General features: G+C 45.9%; 1 long non-coding RNA gene across 1 annotated transcript; it reads left to right on the top strand.

Moving 5' to 3' along the window:
- Positions 1 to 5,934: 5,934 nt before the first annotated feature.
- On the top strand, positions 5,935 to 11,513 carry LOC136021758 (uncharacterized). The gene is made up of 2 exons (XR_010615883.1): positions 5,935 to 6,095; positions 10,871 to 11,513. It is a non-coding gene; the product is annotated as an uncharacterized LOC136021758 (long non-coding RNA).
- Positions 11,514 to 15,761: the final 4,248 nt, after the last annotated feature.

Here is a 15,761-nt window from a genome sequence, read left to right on the forward strand (position 1 = left end):
TTACTTCCTGCTCCAAAAGACAAGCACCTCTTTGGGAAGACTTTCTTAACCTGATTTAAAATCACATAACAGCCACTGCATAAAAGCATCTTGTACCAAAACAAATTCCAGGATGGAAAAATTAAACTGAAATGATATGAAAACACTATATGAGTGTGTACTATTAGCAGTGCAAATTCACACCTCCTGCACAGCAGCCATCAGGCTGTGTTCTGGGGGGACTATTCATTATTGACTGACTCCTTGTGGTCCCAGCAGAAGGACCACATCCAGAGGAAAGGCTGAAGAGAAATGTTGCTTCATCTTATTGCATCAGGGGAAAGGAAAAAAATAAGGAAAAAAATCCAAGGTCCACTGTTGATAACAGGAGTGAGAAGACTTAGTTTGGGAAGAACTTTGCTCCTGATGTGGCATGTCACAAGACTGAGGTGTCTGTTTGCTGCTGTTCCAGTGCAGAGAGCTGTTCTGGGTTTGGTCAGGCCATTGGCATTTCTAAACTAAGGATCCCTCCAAGAACAGGGGCAGATGAGGAACTACTCCAGGCCTAGAGACCCCAGCAAGGCCCCTGCCAAACAGTTTGACCTGCTGCCTAGAGAAGCCTCTCCTGACTACACTTCAACATAACATCATGAACAAGCAGAGTACATCATGCCAGGAACGTGATCAATGAATGGCCAGGTCCTAATGAGTCACATTCACAGCAAAGAAAGACTTGCAGTAAACAAGGGGAAGACTGATGTATCGATTGTGCTGTACTATGGCTTGGCGTGGGATGAGTGCCTCCATCCACATGTGTCTGTGTGTAACTCAAACGTGCTGGTGCCAACTGACCACCAGGTTTGGTTCCTGAGCCTGGGAAAAGCTCAGCACTTGTGCTCTGATTGGCAGGACAATGTTGTTTTGGGAGAGGTAGCAACTGGGTCCCAGGGGAAGCAGAGACACCGGCTGGCAACACAAGGTTTATTTACTGTGTCCACTGGCTCATGAGACAGGAGGGAAGCTGGCAGGGGACTGACCTGCCTACGGGTTTGTGTGCCAGAAAGGCATTCAGCCAAGACAAGTGTTGCATCTGTTGACGTGACCCTGTTGAGATAAAGGCTTGAGCCACCTCGTATCAGAAATGACCTGTCGTGGCCTGACACCCGGTGCTGCAGTGGAACCCACACTGCACAGCAGCCTGAGCCTGGCCAGGAAGGGTCTCTTTGCAGCTAATCTGCACAATCAGACCTGGAGGGTTTGATTTAAACAAAACTGCTACTGTCTGCACAAAGTCCACGGGCCAGATCAGGAGTTCTTTTGGCAACAGCCTCCAAAAGAAATTAATTCAAGATGTCCATTTGTGTGGATGCAGAACTTCCCACACTGCCCTTGCCCTATGGAGTTCTTTGCCCCAGAAATCAAAGCCAGCACCAGACCCCAGATTCCCCTCACTAGAGATCCTTAGATATCAGCTGGGAGGATGTTTTGTGCAATATGATGTGTAGAGAATGGTTTCCTCTTTTTAGTATCAGTTCTGTCTAGTAATTCATCAGAAAAGTGGTGCTGAGGGTTGTTTAGTCTAGTTTTTTTTCTTAACTCTATAACAGTTCTTTGATTCACCAGCAGATGTGATTAACTGTGTACTTATTTAGCATTTTGAATAACCAATTACCTCAAACCATACTTTAATCATAATGTAAGTCAGCAGCATCTATTGAGAAATGTAAAGATAACAGCATTTAGAATGTTTATGGAAAACTGTAAATGTTTAGTCCCATTAGTCCCATTCAGCAGCATCCAAGCCTTTAATAAACACGCCTCTCTGGTCCAAAGATCCCCAAGTTAAACAGGAAAGGGACAAAGCTGTGAACAGCAAACAAAATCCCTCACTTACAGGTAAATAAATGAGGCACAGAAAGGGACTCCAAGGGAAAGCATAGTCAGACTCGGAATGTGACTTCCCTCCCTGCTGTGGGGAGATGGTCCCTGTGGCACACGGCTGTGGCTGTCTGGCACCTCAGAACACACAGCAAATGTCAACACAGGTCTGCAGGGACCGCTCCACTCATCACAGATGTAGCTTTGCTGCTGCCTTGGTTTCCTCTGCTCTTTCAGCACACCAGTCTTGTGACTCCACACCAATGATCAACACTCTTGAAAGCTCAATTTCCAGAGGAAAATTATCTGAGATGGATCTCATCTCAAAGCAGGAGGAGCAGAATTGTGTTGTATTTCTGAAGAAATGTTTGAGAACATGACCTCTATTTCTGTACGAAAGTCAAGAGGTACCAAAGTACCTGAATCATGTTAAAGCCACCTTAAAGACAGGCTCAGCATTTTACACTGCCCCCCACACTGCCGAGGAGTGCAGCTACAGCCCTGACCCTGTGTGTATCCTAATGAGCTTTTACTTTCACATCTGACCCTGGCTGGGATCTGTTCAACCTCTCCTCAAAAGCCGGGACCGGTTTTTCACTTGTTGCTGTATTCATCCGACGGGAAAAGCAGGGAGAATCCTCCTTCCCAGCGCCCTTGCTGGGTGTGCAGTGCTCTCTGCCGGTGGCACACGCTATTGCTCACCTGGTGGGAAGTGGAAATTGCCTCCGATGGAAACGCACGGAGCTGCTTTCTTCCGGGCACGTCCCCTGGGTCACAGGTCGGAAAAACCCCGGTGAACTCCTTGTCAAGCTTCAAGGTGCCACCTGCTTGTAACTGCAGAAATCGCTTGTGAACGAGAGAAATGCGTCCAAAACTACAGCATCCTGGGGGGAGCGAATCTCTGTTCTTCTGCATCTGATGTGCTTGGTGTCAGCTGCCCCAGGACCAGATCCGGGATTGTACTCCTGACCTAACTTTTCAGTAGTTGCAATGGTTATAATACTGCCTTTCCTCAAAAGGTATCGTGAGGCTGCAGCTGTCAAGCTTCTCCTACAGACCAGCTGAAGGGGCAGAATTTCCATTCTGAGGACATTTGGGAAAGGAGACTGAGGGGGAAGGCCATGTTTATGCACCAAGGCAGAGACTGAGGTCAGAGTGGAGAAAGTGGCTCTTTAGCAGGTCATAAACCCACAAAGGTGTGTTTGTAGAGGGATTTGCTTGGCCTGGGTTTGGAGGCAAGACTCCTGCAGCACCTCCACCCTGCACCATGACAGCACCCTGCTGCACACAGCATGTGTCAGCTTTGCAGAGAGAACTGAGTGGGGTGGGATTTTCTGTCCCATTACTGCCCTGGCTTCTTGTGAGTGGAGATCTGCTCGTATGTGCTGTCAGCAGCAGCAGTGAGTGTGAAAGAGCTCTGCCAAGGCTGAGAGACAAACCTCTCACATCTTTTGTTTCCCCACTTTAATGTGGAAAGAACCAACTCACAAAACACCAGCAGCCCCAGAAAAACAAACAAATGTAAGACTTAAGTGCTTTCTTTCCTGAGTACACACCTCTGTCAGCCTTTATCTCTGATCCCTTCAGAGAGCAAAGGTCAGTTGGACCACATGTGAACGGCTGCCCTGGGAGAGGAAGAGGAAGGAAATGACACATTATGAACAGCTTTCTAGGCCTGTCTTGATACACTTTGCTTATGAAGCCTCAGAGCGTGATGGCAGCCAGATGGTGACTAGAGACTGGCATCTATCAGAACATGGTTCCCCCTTTTGAAGCTGCTCACTTGACATCTGCAGCAGGATTTGTATGGGCCTGTGAACAATGTGCTTTTGTTTGGTGGGGCTGTACTGGAAGAGTCCTTTTGCTGGAAAGTGTCAGGAGCATTCCAGCTAATGCTGCTCATTTTCATCACTTCTGGGAAAGACCAGCCTGGCCCCTGTCCTAGGGAAGAGTGGAAACACTGCTCTTCCAGCAAGTATTGAGGAATTTCGTTCTGAAATTGCCCCAACACAATGAAGCCATCAGTCACCACTTCAGAGGCTTCCAGCTCTGTAACGACTTTGTTTCTCCGCCACACAGAGATGACATTTTGTTAAAGAATTGAGGTTTCGTTGCAATTTAACACTCAATGTTCTGCTTTGCTCACCATGGCCAAGCGAGTCTTGCAAATAACATCTTTCACTGCCATAAAGTAACAGTTCCCTTTCCAGCACAGCAGCTGTGGGAAAGCTGGATTTAAGACTCATGGTAACTTGATTCCATTTCCATCTCTGCAATCATCTTCCAGTTTCATGCAGCCTTAACATCTTGGTGCCTCAGTTCCTAACCCATTACCTTACATATGACCTGTTAAACACATGCATTCAAACACCTGAAAAGCAATAGGAAGCTAACTTTAAAAAATCTTCCATAAAAATGTGTTCTTTGCTGCCTTCTCCTGGGACCCAGCACCAGACCTGCAAGCTTCTTTTTTTTTTTTATGAAGAAATTGCTTTTTTTTTTTTTTTGTTATTAAAGTGAAAGCTGAAGTTTACATGAAACCACATAACTGCTACATGGAAATGGGGCTTTTAAATGAAAACACTGTAACACTAAGTGTAAGTAATGGGACCAGGCAGATGAGTATGAGGGGCTGAGTTATGTGGCTGACAGACAGAAAGCTACTATGTTACAGCTCTGGTAAGAAAGGAGTAATAGGAACCACCATCAGTGTGAGGAGACACGTGTAGAACAGGCGTGGTGGGAACGCTGGGTCTCTCAGAATACCTGCATCAATAACACTCTTTTCCTCAGTGGTTATCACAGCATGGGATGGGACAAAGAGCCTCTTCCCTGTTGACAAAGCAACCTCAGGCTTGCGACATCACATCCATCATTTATCTTTTACAAGTCTCCTCAAGGAAGTGTGTTTAGGAGGGTTATAACCGGCGGTGCTCATGGTCAGGAAAACGCTCCAGGAATAGCAGGTATGAAATCATGTCTCCAGCCCACATGCAATCCAAGCACTATTTTTAGGAAGAAGCCTGAACCGGAAGTTTAAGAGTGAGTCTTTGAGGACTTGTTTTTATTATAAAGATGAAGATAGTGAAGTGAGCGCTGCTGGAGTTCACATAGTCACATGAAATACCTGAGGGTGCCAGAGAGCCTCTTCAGTGTAGTGTAGAGGCTAAAAATAGCAAGAGCATGGGAGAATGCTTGGGAAAATGCATGAGTGGTATTTACAGAGGGAGGGGACCCCGGGTGACATGCATGACACGCACTGCGAGTCAGGGCCAACTGAGCACCTCTGTGCCTTGATACCCTTACCTTTCACTTACTTTGCATGGACAATGGCTACTGTGGCCTCACTAATCAGGCATCTGAGCATCACCTACCTCAACATTGCTATTCCAGAGGCTGCAAGGGGGCTGACCTTGATTTATGCACATTTAAAGAAAGCAGGTCCTTTATCTGTCCTGCATGTGGCTCAATTACAGCACAGAAGGGACTCCCTAGGTTGTACGTTACAGAATTCATGGACTGGGGTGGAGAAAACACAGAATAGAGGGGAGGAAAGAAGTGCAGCCACCGTCACCCTCCAGCCCCGTGCACGCACACACGCACGGACACTCTCCATGGCTGCACTCTCCTTTCTCAGCCCCGGCACACCGGCGTGTTGAGTTCAGCCCACGGTAAGGGCTGCGTGCCGGCACCCTCCCGTTTCTGCCTGCCCTGCGTTCGCCCGCGGAGCCCCCCGCATCCCGCCCGGCTGCAGAGGGCACCAGAGCACCGGGGAGGACCCGGCGAGGGCCCGTCCCTGCTGAGCCGCCAGCTGTACCCGTGCGGGTGAAAGGGTCCCTGCTGCGAACCCCGCTCCTGCCCCGGCACCCCCCGGCAGCAGCAGCACGGGGGGGCAGGGGGGGATTTACAGCCTGAGGGACTCTTGCCCGGGTGGTGGCTGCAAGCCACAACCAGTAGCAATAAACACGTTGGCTCAACCAGCTCGATTTCTTACTCAAGTGGTTTCCCGGACTGGGAGAAAAGGCAGAATTGTGCAATGCTGTCGGGTAGCTGTTTGCTCACTGTTGGTCACCTCAAGGCTCAGGGGATGGCACTAACAGTCCTGCACGCTGCCTATTCCTGAGAGAACCTCAGTGACTGTGGGCAAGTTCCACTGCTTTCCACTGAGGTTTTCCCAGCTCTTGGGAACAGAAGGGAGCTGTCCTGGCCATCCAGCACACATCTCCTGGACAACTCAGGTCAGAGCCTTCTCCTGCAATTCCCTGACTAAGCTCCTGTTCTTTGCTATCATGATCCCAGGTAATAACCAGAAGGGAGTGCCCAGTCATGTGGGGATGAGCTAGTCCAGTCTATTTCCTGATGTTCAGGGTCAACAGTTTCTTCTGTCATTTCACACTTGCACAGCATTTCCCAGGCTATAGATGAAAGAGCTGCAAACACTGACAGCTCTGCCAGTAACCCACAGCTGAAGGCAGACACCAGATGTCCTTCTTTCCTTCCTGTCTGTCCTGGGTCCTGCAAGGCTTTGAGCAGCACTTGTCCCTAAAGCTAGTGCAGGGCCCAGCCTGGACATCTCAAAGTTCCTCTAAATAGGGGTCATCAGGAAAAATTACTGCTACTGAAATAATGAACCTTTCCAGAAACCTGGGGAAAGAGCCAGGCAAGTTTTATCAGCCCCACCTTACAAGGAGATCACAAGATCACCTGTAAGATATGCCCAAAGCTACAGATCTCGTACAACCAGAAGGGAAGCCAGGACTGCATTCCTCTCCCAGTGCCATGTCGTGATCCCCAGGGAGTGCATTGCCTCCAGACCCAGCCTGCAGCAGCACCTCACTCTCTTGGCAGAGTTCTCTCTAATTCACTTTCTAAAATACAGATTCTCTTTAAAACATGTTGGAAGCACATGCTTTCTCCACATTGCTTCACCTCCTCCACACCTCCCATCAAGGAAACACCCCATATTTTTATGTCTTTGATTGCCTGCACTATTTTCACTTAATTCACCAGGACATCTGTGTTTCCTGGGAAGAAAATGTCTCTTCCAGCAGGGTGGTGGTATAGGAGGTTGACGTGAGGCACTGCTCAGCAGTGTTCTCCCTAATTCACACAAGTTAAATAGCATTGCTCATCTGTCCAGGAAAAAAAAGGCTGTCTTCACATGCTTACAACTGTCACTTCATCTTAGAAAATACTATCTAGGGAAAACCCCATAGTAACTATTCTGCATCTCCTGGTATTTTTATTTCTTGCTGTTGTGGTATCTTTTTGATTTCTCTGCATATAATTGCCTCATCTATGTATCTTTGAAACACCTATGAAAAATAAAAGGTTAAATAACAATACTCTCTGTGCAGCAGATGCCCATTGGGATGACTTGGCTAAGTGTTCTGCCTCTCCATTATTCACCAGCTTCCACCAGCCTGCTCTCAGCAGGGATGCTGTATGTGGGATTAAAGGAAGCAAGGAAACAAGAACAGAAGTCAGGTTTCCCTGGCAGCACGGTTTCTGTGCCTCTCTGTGTCTTGCTTTATGTGTCTCACAGAATAGATATAGCCTCTGCAGAAGAGAAAAATAAATTATGCCTTAATTAAGCCCTTTCTTTCTGCTTTTCTCGTGTCCCCAGCGAAGGAAGGCTGTGTCAAACTACCTGCATACATTTAGCAAAAAACACTGTATATTTAGAGCCTGAGACCCTTGGCAATGCTCTGTAAGGCAGACAAGTCCCTACACACCTCACACATTGCAGTCCTCGTGGTTATTTTTCCCTTGCTCCAGGTGCAGACAAACCCTGTGTGCTTTTCTCAGTTCAGCTGCTAATGCATAACTGCACTTTTAATACCTCTCTGTATTTCCTGACTCCTTCTCTGGGAGCAAAGCTTCTCTGCTCAGGGATGTCTTCTTGTGCTGACTGCAAGAGCCTGGATAACTGGATTTAAGGAACAAGCACAAGAGGGAACAGCCATTCATTTCACTTTATCTCCCAATGGCCATGCAGCTTAACACAATTGGCTGGGCTGCCCATGGAACCCTTCAGATGTGTCAAGTAATTCTGCGAGCAAAGAGCAATTTGGAATTTGTGGTTAACTGTGTGCTCCAAACAAAGCCTTTCTCATGGGTGGGACATTGATGAGAACTTCTCTTTGGTGTCTGATCGGTAATGAGTTCATGCTACAGCTTGACACTTTCATCATAAGGTTATCTTCCCCAGGCAGGTAGGGATTTAATTCTCTCTATTATCTTCTCCTTTCTATGAAATTTGCTTGAAATCAATTAACACTTTATCAGGGAGTCACATGAGCTGCCTTGATGTACCCAGGATTCTCACAAGGACAGGCAGGAGGTCACACGGAACAGAGGTGCCTGCACCCTGCACTGTGTACTCATGCACAATCCACCTCTTACCCATACGTCTCATGCCCTTAGACAGTGGTTTGGCCTGAGAAGTGCCTGTGTAATGACTGATGTCATCAGAAGCCAATCTGAATTAATGCCTCTACACATCACCCTATGAAAAAAAGAGCATCAAGTCTGGCCTGCTAAAAGCTTGGTTGAAATGCCCTGACCACATCACAGGAACAATGATTAACAAGGCGAAATATCTCCTGCCATAGCCTATTCCCAGCCCTCCCTGTGCTGCTGTGCTAAGCAAAGCAGCCTGTTTGTTTTTCTAGCACAAGCTGACCTTCTGTGCAGTCAATATCTAAAACACATTGTCTGAGAAGAGAGGGTTCACAACATTGCATTATGCAATTCTATGAGTGCACCCAGGCATGTGGCAATGCAGACTGCATCCACTCCTGCTGACTGCCTGTGATTTCACATACGCTGGAACCTGCATGTCTTGAGCTGTGGATTCTTTGCAGATGGTTGTATCTGCTCAGCACAGAGCTGGAGGCAAAACTGCACCATGACACCCGGAACAGCTCCCCCATCATGTAGCTCTGGGGCATGGCAGAGCGGGAAGATGAGAGCAGAAACACATCTGCAGCTCCTGTGGTCCAGGGGGACCAAGGCTGATAAGCAGAGCTGGGCAAATTTCTCTAACGACCTTTCTGATGTGAAACTTTCCGAGTTTGAAGGGTACAGAGGGCTCAGGATGTAGGGAAAGTACAGGGAGCACTGGCTGGGCTACAGTCCCAAGCCTCACAGCATAGGGAACAGCACATGCTATTCTCAAGGCATCTAGGACAGCCAACACTGCTGAAATTAGACAGACATCAGTTTGTAACAGAAGTAAGAACTGCAAAGGACCATATGGGTCCTTTCATAGCTTGAACACCTACGAAATTATTAGCAAGTCCAACATCCTGATTATCTTCCATGGAAACACTTCAATACCTGTAGTTCTGGTATTACAGAGTTCCCATTTTAAATGTGAATAATTCTGGGTAAATTCTGGTGGTTATGGTTTGAGGGGAGCTTTCTTTGTTTCATGTTTTTGGTAAGATAGACAATACAACCAGGCAATGCTGCTGAATTTGGAGAAGTTTGCAAACCTCAGAGATGATGCAGAACTACGGTGTTAACAGGCTAAAACTGGAAAGAGGTTCACAGATGGATGGGAGCTGGAGATATTCTGTTTAATCAGCCATGACCACAAGCCCATCAAAGAAAAAACAACATGAAGCACTTACAATACCTGATCTAAGCTCTGACTTCATTTAGCTCACTGAATATGAGGAGTAACTCCACTAAACCAATGGGATTATTTTTCATTCTGCTCACTGTAATGAGCAAAATCTGACCTTCTGAAAAGGATCCTGGGAAGCACAGATGTCAATCACCTCTACTCTTTTCATCCTTATAATTTTAAATCCTAATTGTTCTATGTACGGTTTAAATAGATAGAGGAAACATGATCATCTCTACTTCAGGGAGGAGGTTGCAGATTAGATGCTCTGCCTGCAGCTATGCTTTCTGAAAGAGCCAGGAACTGAAGCAGACTGGTCCAGTCTCAGTATCTCAACCACAGGCCCATCATTCCCTTCTGAAATCCTGATTATACTGACTGGAAGCTGAAGTAATGGAAAGACATACTCCCAATAACCCCCAAGCTACAGTCATGGGCTTTCTTTTCACTGCCTAAATAAAGTTTTCCCTTAGTTCTTCACACATAAAAGCATACTCTGACACAAAGAGGAGACAGATTTACCAGGATGAATCTGTTGGATTTGAAAGCCCTTCTCAATTTTTATTTAACAGGACTTTCCCATGGGAAAGAAACACAACACGCTACTTTGTGCCAACATCTCCTTTCCCTTTAACTGTGACTTTATTCATGGGGAAAAGGGGGATTAAATTGAGCAAAGAACAAAGAGAAAACTGCATCAAATGGTGGAAACATGAGCACCTGCGATGTGAGAGACACCATGCTAGTGCACTGACCCACCACGCTGCTCTATTTGATTCCTTGTACACTGCCACCTTCCCCTCATGGCTTAGTGCTTATGCTTTGGGTAACACCAGTGGTATTGGTAAATTCTATAGGAGGAGGGCTGCTGCAAATATGTCACATTAGTGTAATGCAAGTGACCAGAAACCATGAGTGCTGGCAACTCTGAATTCTCCTGTGTTGTGCTTGGAAATGTATTGGCTATAAAAAGAGTGGAGAATAAAAACAAGGAAGGAAGCAGGAGAGGCGTGCAGATGGCTGTTGTAAGACTGGTGTCACTCTACTTCAGCCAGAAACAAATTCCTCCCTGTGTTTTTAGATAGCTTTGCAAAGAGGATGTGCTGGTATTACTTCCTGACACTGGGGGGTTGTTATCGGTGTGTGTGTCAAGAGACAGCATTCCAGAGAGGCAGAGGTCTGTGTAAACTGCTTGTCATCCCCAAGCACAGACAGATCCAACTTTCCAACTGCCTCTTCATGATTTCAAGCTAAGACTAAAAGTTCCCTCTCTCTTCCTCCAGATGAGTGCCCAAGCTCCCATAGGACACACCACATGGGAGACAAGGAAAAGGTTTGTTTTCTTAAGGCAATTCCTTTCTATGTTTTTTTTTTTTACAGGTGTTTGCTTTGAGAGAGATTTCTCTCTCCCCTGCCAGTATGCTCAGAAAATAGAGTGGCACCAATTTCAGGACCTGCAGTTCAAATTCCTGACTTCTCAGTCAGAGGCTGTGAATCATCTTCTAGTGATAAGCAGGTCATTCAGCCTTGTGGCTTCTGCTCACAACCTGACCATGAGCTAACTGAAGTCAAGGGAGCTTCTCCCCTGGTTCTGAACTGGACCTACACAGCTACTTACAGACTGAAAGCCCAGTGCCCTGTGGAAGTACAAAGTCTTTTGTGCTAGCTTTTTCAACTCTTTTCTTCTAATGAAAATAACTTACAGTCTGGGGTGCACAGAGATCATTCCAGTGGCAAAAGCTGGGTTTCTTCTCCCTTTCTTCCATGAGCAGAGTGAGACAATCCAGAGTGAGAAAATGTACTACAAGAAGCTCCGAGTTAGCAAAATACTGATGACTGTGCTGGTTTGTGCTGCCTTCCAAAGCAGTGCACAGGCAAAGCCCAAACAGCAGCAAATCAAATCAGATACTAACTTGACTTCAGTGTAAACGTTTCTGTCATATTGGCTGTTGGAGCACTTAAGTATGGACTTAATTTTAAGTCTATGCTTATGCAATGTCCTAAATAAAACCACTTTCCTGCACTGAGACCTCTGTCCTTATTGTGATCAAGTGTTCAGGTCTTGTCAGGCAATTATGCCCACCAGAAAACAATGGGGACTTTTTCCTTGTGAATTGCAGGAGCAGGCAGGAGCAGGCAGCAGCCGGCAGGAGCCAGGGCAAGCTGACTGCTGCTCAGCTGCTTCAGTTCTTCAGTTTTGCAGTGAGAGCAGAGGTAAAGAAACATGTGAGCTGCTGGATCAGGAAAAAGCTCAAATATGAGGGAAAGTGGTAAGGGTTTACTTTACCCTTTCCTGTACATTTATCTGCCATGAATGCAAAGGGCTTCCTATTTGGTGCTGTGGGTGAGAGCCAGAATTTTCAGCCTTTGGCTCAGCTCCTGCCAGCATTCATGTTCTGCTTATCTTGCTTCCGGTGAAACCCATTTCCAGAGATGGTGTTATTGAGAAAGTCAGTGATTGTGGTGGAAACTAAGGAAGAAGAGAAAACCAAGAAGAAAACCAAGAGACTGAAGTCAAATGCTGACAAGAACTGGCCATGACCATTACCAGCAGAATTAGATGTGCTTTTGTGCAGAACTGGGGCAGCTGAGCCCCACCAGCCTAGCAGCTCCTGACAGAAATAGGGTAGTGAGCCAGGCTGTGCTTTCCAGCACTTTCTGTCTAAGGAGATTTTCTAAAATCAGAGCAATGCCACCCACCCCAGGTACCTGGAGGAGCCCCAGCAGCAGGCTATGCTCTGGGAAGCAGGCAGAAGTGCAGGACTGCAGCGCTGAGTTTGCAGTGGGACTGCTGGGTGCCCACACAGCTCAGGAATAAAAGCTTGACCGCTGCAAAATGTGAATCAGTTCAGAGCTGGATTCCTAAATCACCCTGTTACATATGTGTCCTGATTCAGCAAGTCACAGAGCTGTATTTCCAAGCCTGACGCCAGCACAACAGCTTGTGTTTAAAAATCTTGGCTGAGTCAGGGCCAGCATCAGGAGCTATAAGGTAACACTGCTGCAGCTCAGTTTTACAGCCTGGGGCTTCAGATTGTTTAGACCTTACCCATCCTGCCTCCCCAGAATGTTCCAGAGCACTGAAGCAGGACCACGAAATGCTAAAAATGATCAACCGTAAATATAACTAACAATGTCTGCTAGTGCCTGTTGCAGGCAAAGGTTAGTAAAAGTATCAGCACAAGCAGCTCAAAAGCTTTTTGACACCAAAGGGATCAGAACTTAGCCTTCTGCGTGTATGGTTTTACATTGCCTCTATTTGTCTGAAATGATCGATTCTTCAAGACTTCATTCTAAGTATTATGACTGCATGTTTAGGAATACCATACATTATAACCACAGGACCAAAATAGAGAGCATTTGTACCATGGTATGCTTTCAAAATAAGGAACTTAAGTCAACTGTTAATGTAAAAATAATGCCCATTGGATTCTGTAATTACTTTTACTGTGTGGAGGTGGACTTGCACAGTATCTGGCTCACTATTTTCTGTAGCATCATTAGGAAAGCATTCATTTGCATGTACTTTTGGGCTTGGTGGGTAGTTTGGGCAGTGACTAGCTGCTGTGTGAGAAGTTAACTACACGCACGAAACTGGCTTTTTACAGTGACTGACACAAATGTTTGCATTTGAAGGAAGTTTTGCATAGTCTTGCACAGCAAGTTTAGTTTATCTTATTACTTCTTGCACTCATGCTGGTTATTAGCTGATTAATTCATGGATGCACTAAATAGCTCAAGTATGGTATGAGTACCACAATCCACAGTCTGAGCTGTATGCAGAGTTCCAGCAGAGATCTGGATAGCACATGCACTTAAAGGTGACTTTCAAAAGAAAAAAAGCTAGAAATATTTGTTTGCTGGGAATTCAGGTGTACAGAAACAGCTTCAGAGTAGTTTAAGGACATGTATTCTTACTTTTCTTTCACCTGACAAACCCCTGTTTGACCAACATTCACTATTTGTAACCCCACCATCAAGTGAAGACTCCTGGTACAAAGGTCTAGTGACTGTCCACATCCTGATGGGAAGGGAGTATCACTGTGTGAATACAAACAGTCTCTTATTGGCATCTCTTGTGCTACCACAGCCAAGGCAACAAAAACTTTGGAACTTGCAAGGGCTCACAAACCAAGACACAACCCTCCTTTATGTCAAGAATTTGGCCTACAAGTTATCAAAGAATAAAAGGGGTGGTACTTTTCTTTGTCTTCTATTTATGAGCCATAGAATCTTCCTGCTGCTTTTGTTTCCATTTCAATCTGACCCGCCTTCTCCTCCCAGGCTTTGTTTCAAATAAAATGCAGTAGTCCAGTGGATGCTCTGCTACAGTTTCTCTTGCCCTTCAATGCTGTCCTCTGAAACCTGAATCTCAATCCACTGGCTACCTTGAGACCTGACCAAGTTTTCCACAGCATGATACACAGAACCCTCGCTCCCCAGGGACTGCGCTGACTTGAGCAGAGCCCCGCACACAGCTTGTGTTGCAGCCCTGTGTCTCTGCTGCATTCTGCAACACTGAATGGAAGGAAAGGGTTAAGGTTTTTAGCTAGTTCTGAAAAATAGGGTGTCACTGTAAGACAGAATTAAAATAAGAATGAATCCAGACTGCACTTCTTTAGGATACATACTATTTTCTATATATCTTCCCTTCAAAATCCCACTCTGTCTTTGACATATATTACAACTATGATACTGTTTTACAGAATCTAATTAATACTTAAATAATGTCATGAAATCTGCTAGAACAGAAAGTAAGATTCTTCTTTTCATTATGTTTCTCTACCGAACAACATAGCACTACAAAACTCATTGTGAACAAAGGAAAAATGCCAGACCCTAATCAGCACGCAGCAGGGATGGGTCACGAGCACATTTATCTTTCTTCTCACAAGCCTCCCCTGGATAAAGGAAATGCCCTAATACTCAAGGCATCTTGGACACCAGATGGCTGATTATTAGACATTTTATGAAGAGGAAGGAAGTCAAGAGAAACAGCCTGAATTTTCATGGTACTGTAGGGACAGAGGAAAGGAAGGCGGAAGAAGGACCTAATCCAAAATTTACTGACTGGGAAGACACTGATTTCAAAGGACTTAGAATCGGAAGGAACAAAAGATCTGTGTATGCTTTTCCTCCTGCAGATTAATTGTCAAGTCATCAAGAGCTAGAATGACTGACAGGTGAATAAAGTGCCCTTTCTACTACCATCATTGCAGTGAGCTACAGCTGAGCTGGGTTTTTGCAGAGGAGAGGTTTGAGTTTCTAAATATTAACAATAATGTTGCAAGTTTCCTTTAGACTACCTGCAGGCTTTCCATAGACCTGGTCTCAGTAGAGCAGGAGCAGGCTGCAAGCCAAGGAAGAATACCAGGACTCCCAGGCAGTTACTTGCAGAATTCCACCTCCTATGAACTCAACAGGTGATGCCAATCAGATGCATTTGGGTTGATGCTGCACTAATGCAATGGAGGGACACAGCTACATCAGATGTGCGAAGGAATCTTGGGAAGAATGCGGATATTGGATCTAGCGGAGTTCGTGGTCCTGCTCCTCCCATGGAAAGGGATGTGGATTATCCAGCAGGCCCTGCTGAGACCAGAACAGCCTTCCTGCTAAGTATGTGATGAGAGACATCATAAATTGCTTGATAAATGTACGCAGTCAGCCCACTTCTGAGGCACGACACATAAATATGTGGAAGAAGGGTTGCAGAACTGGAAACAAGGACTCCCACAGAACAATATGAGAACTAGTGGTAAAATCTCTTTCCACACAGAAGAGGCTGCATCAGAAGTTTGGGTCTTTTTCCTTTTTGCCAGAAGAACTGGCACTGAGTCAGGGTTTTGCTGACAGAAGTACGGCACACCGGGCTGTGAGGAGTATTTTCTCATTTTGCTACTCAACATAACTACATTACCAAAACCCCGAGCACAGGATGAGCCTTACACAGGGCGTGCACAGCAGAATCTGGACTCATGTCCTCTCCACAGGCCTGTCACATCAAAGAAATTCAGGAGCACAGGGTATAATGTGAACAGATGATTAACCTGTCCAACTCCTTTCCCTTTATTTAAAACAACAACAAGAAAGAGCTTAAGGAATGAAGCTAATAGCCATGTGCAGTAACAGCGCTGGAAAATGTAATGATGGACCTTGAGCCTTGTTCACAGAGATGAAAGAGGGCTGTTGTGATGCAGCTCAGCAGAGTGCTAATGACAGAGGTAGCGGCAACTCAAACCTTCAGCTGCATTTCAGTCTCAGGGCTGTA

The sequence above is a fragment of the Lathamus discolor genome, chromosome 14, assembly GCF_037157495.1.
Source record: "Lathamus discolor isolate bLatDis1 chromosome 14, bLatDis1.hap1, whole genome shotgun sequence".
Classification (NCBI taxonomy): Eukaryota; Metazoa; Chordata; class Aves; order Psittaciformes; family Psittacidae; genus Lathamus; species Lathamus discolor.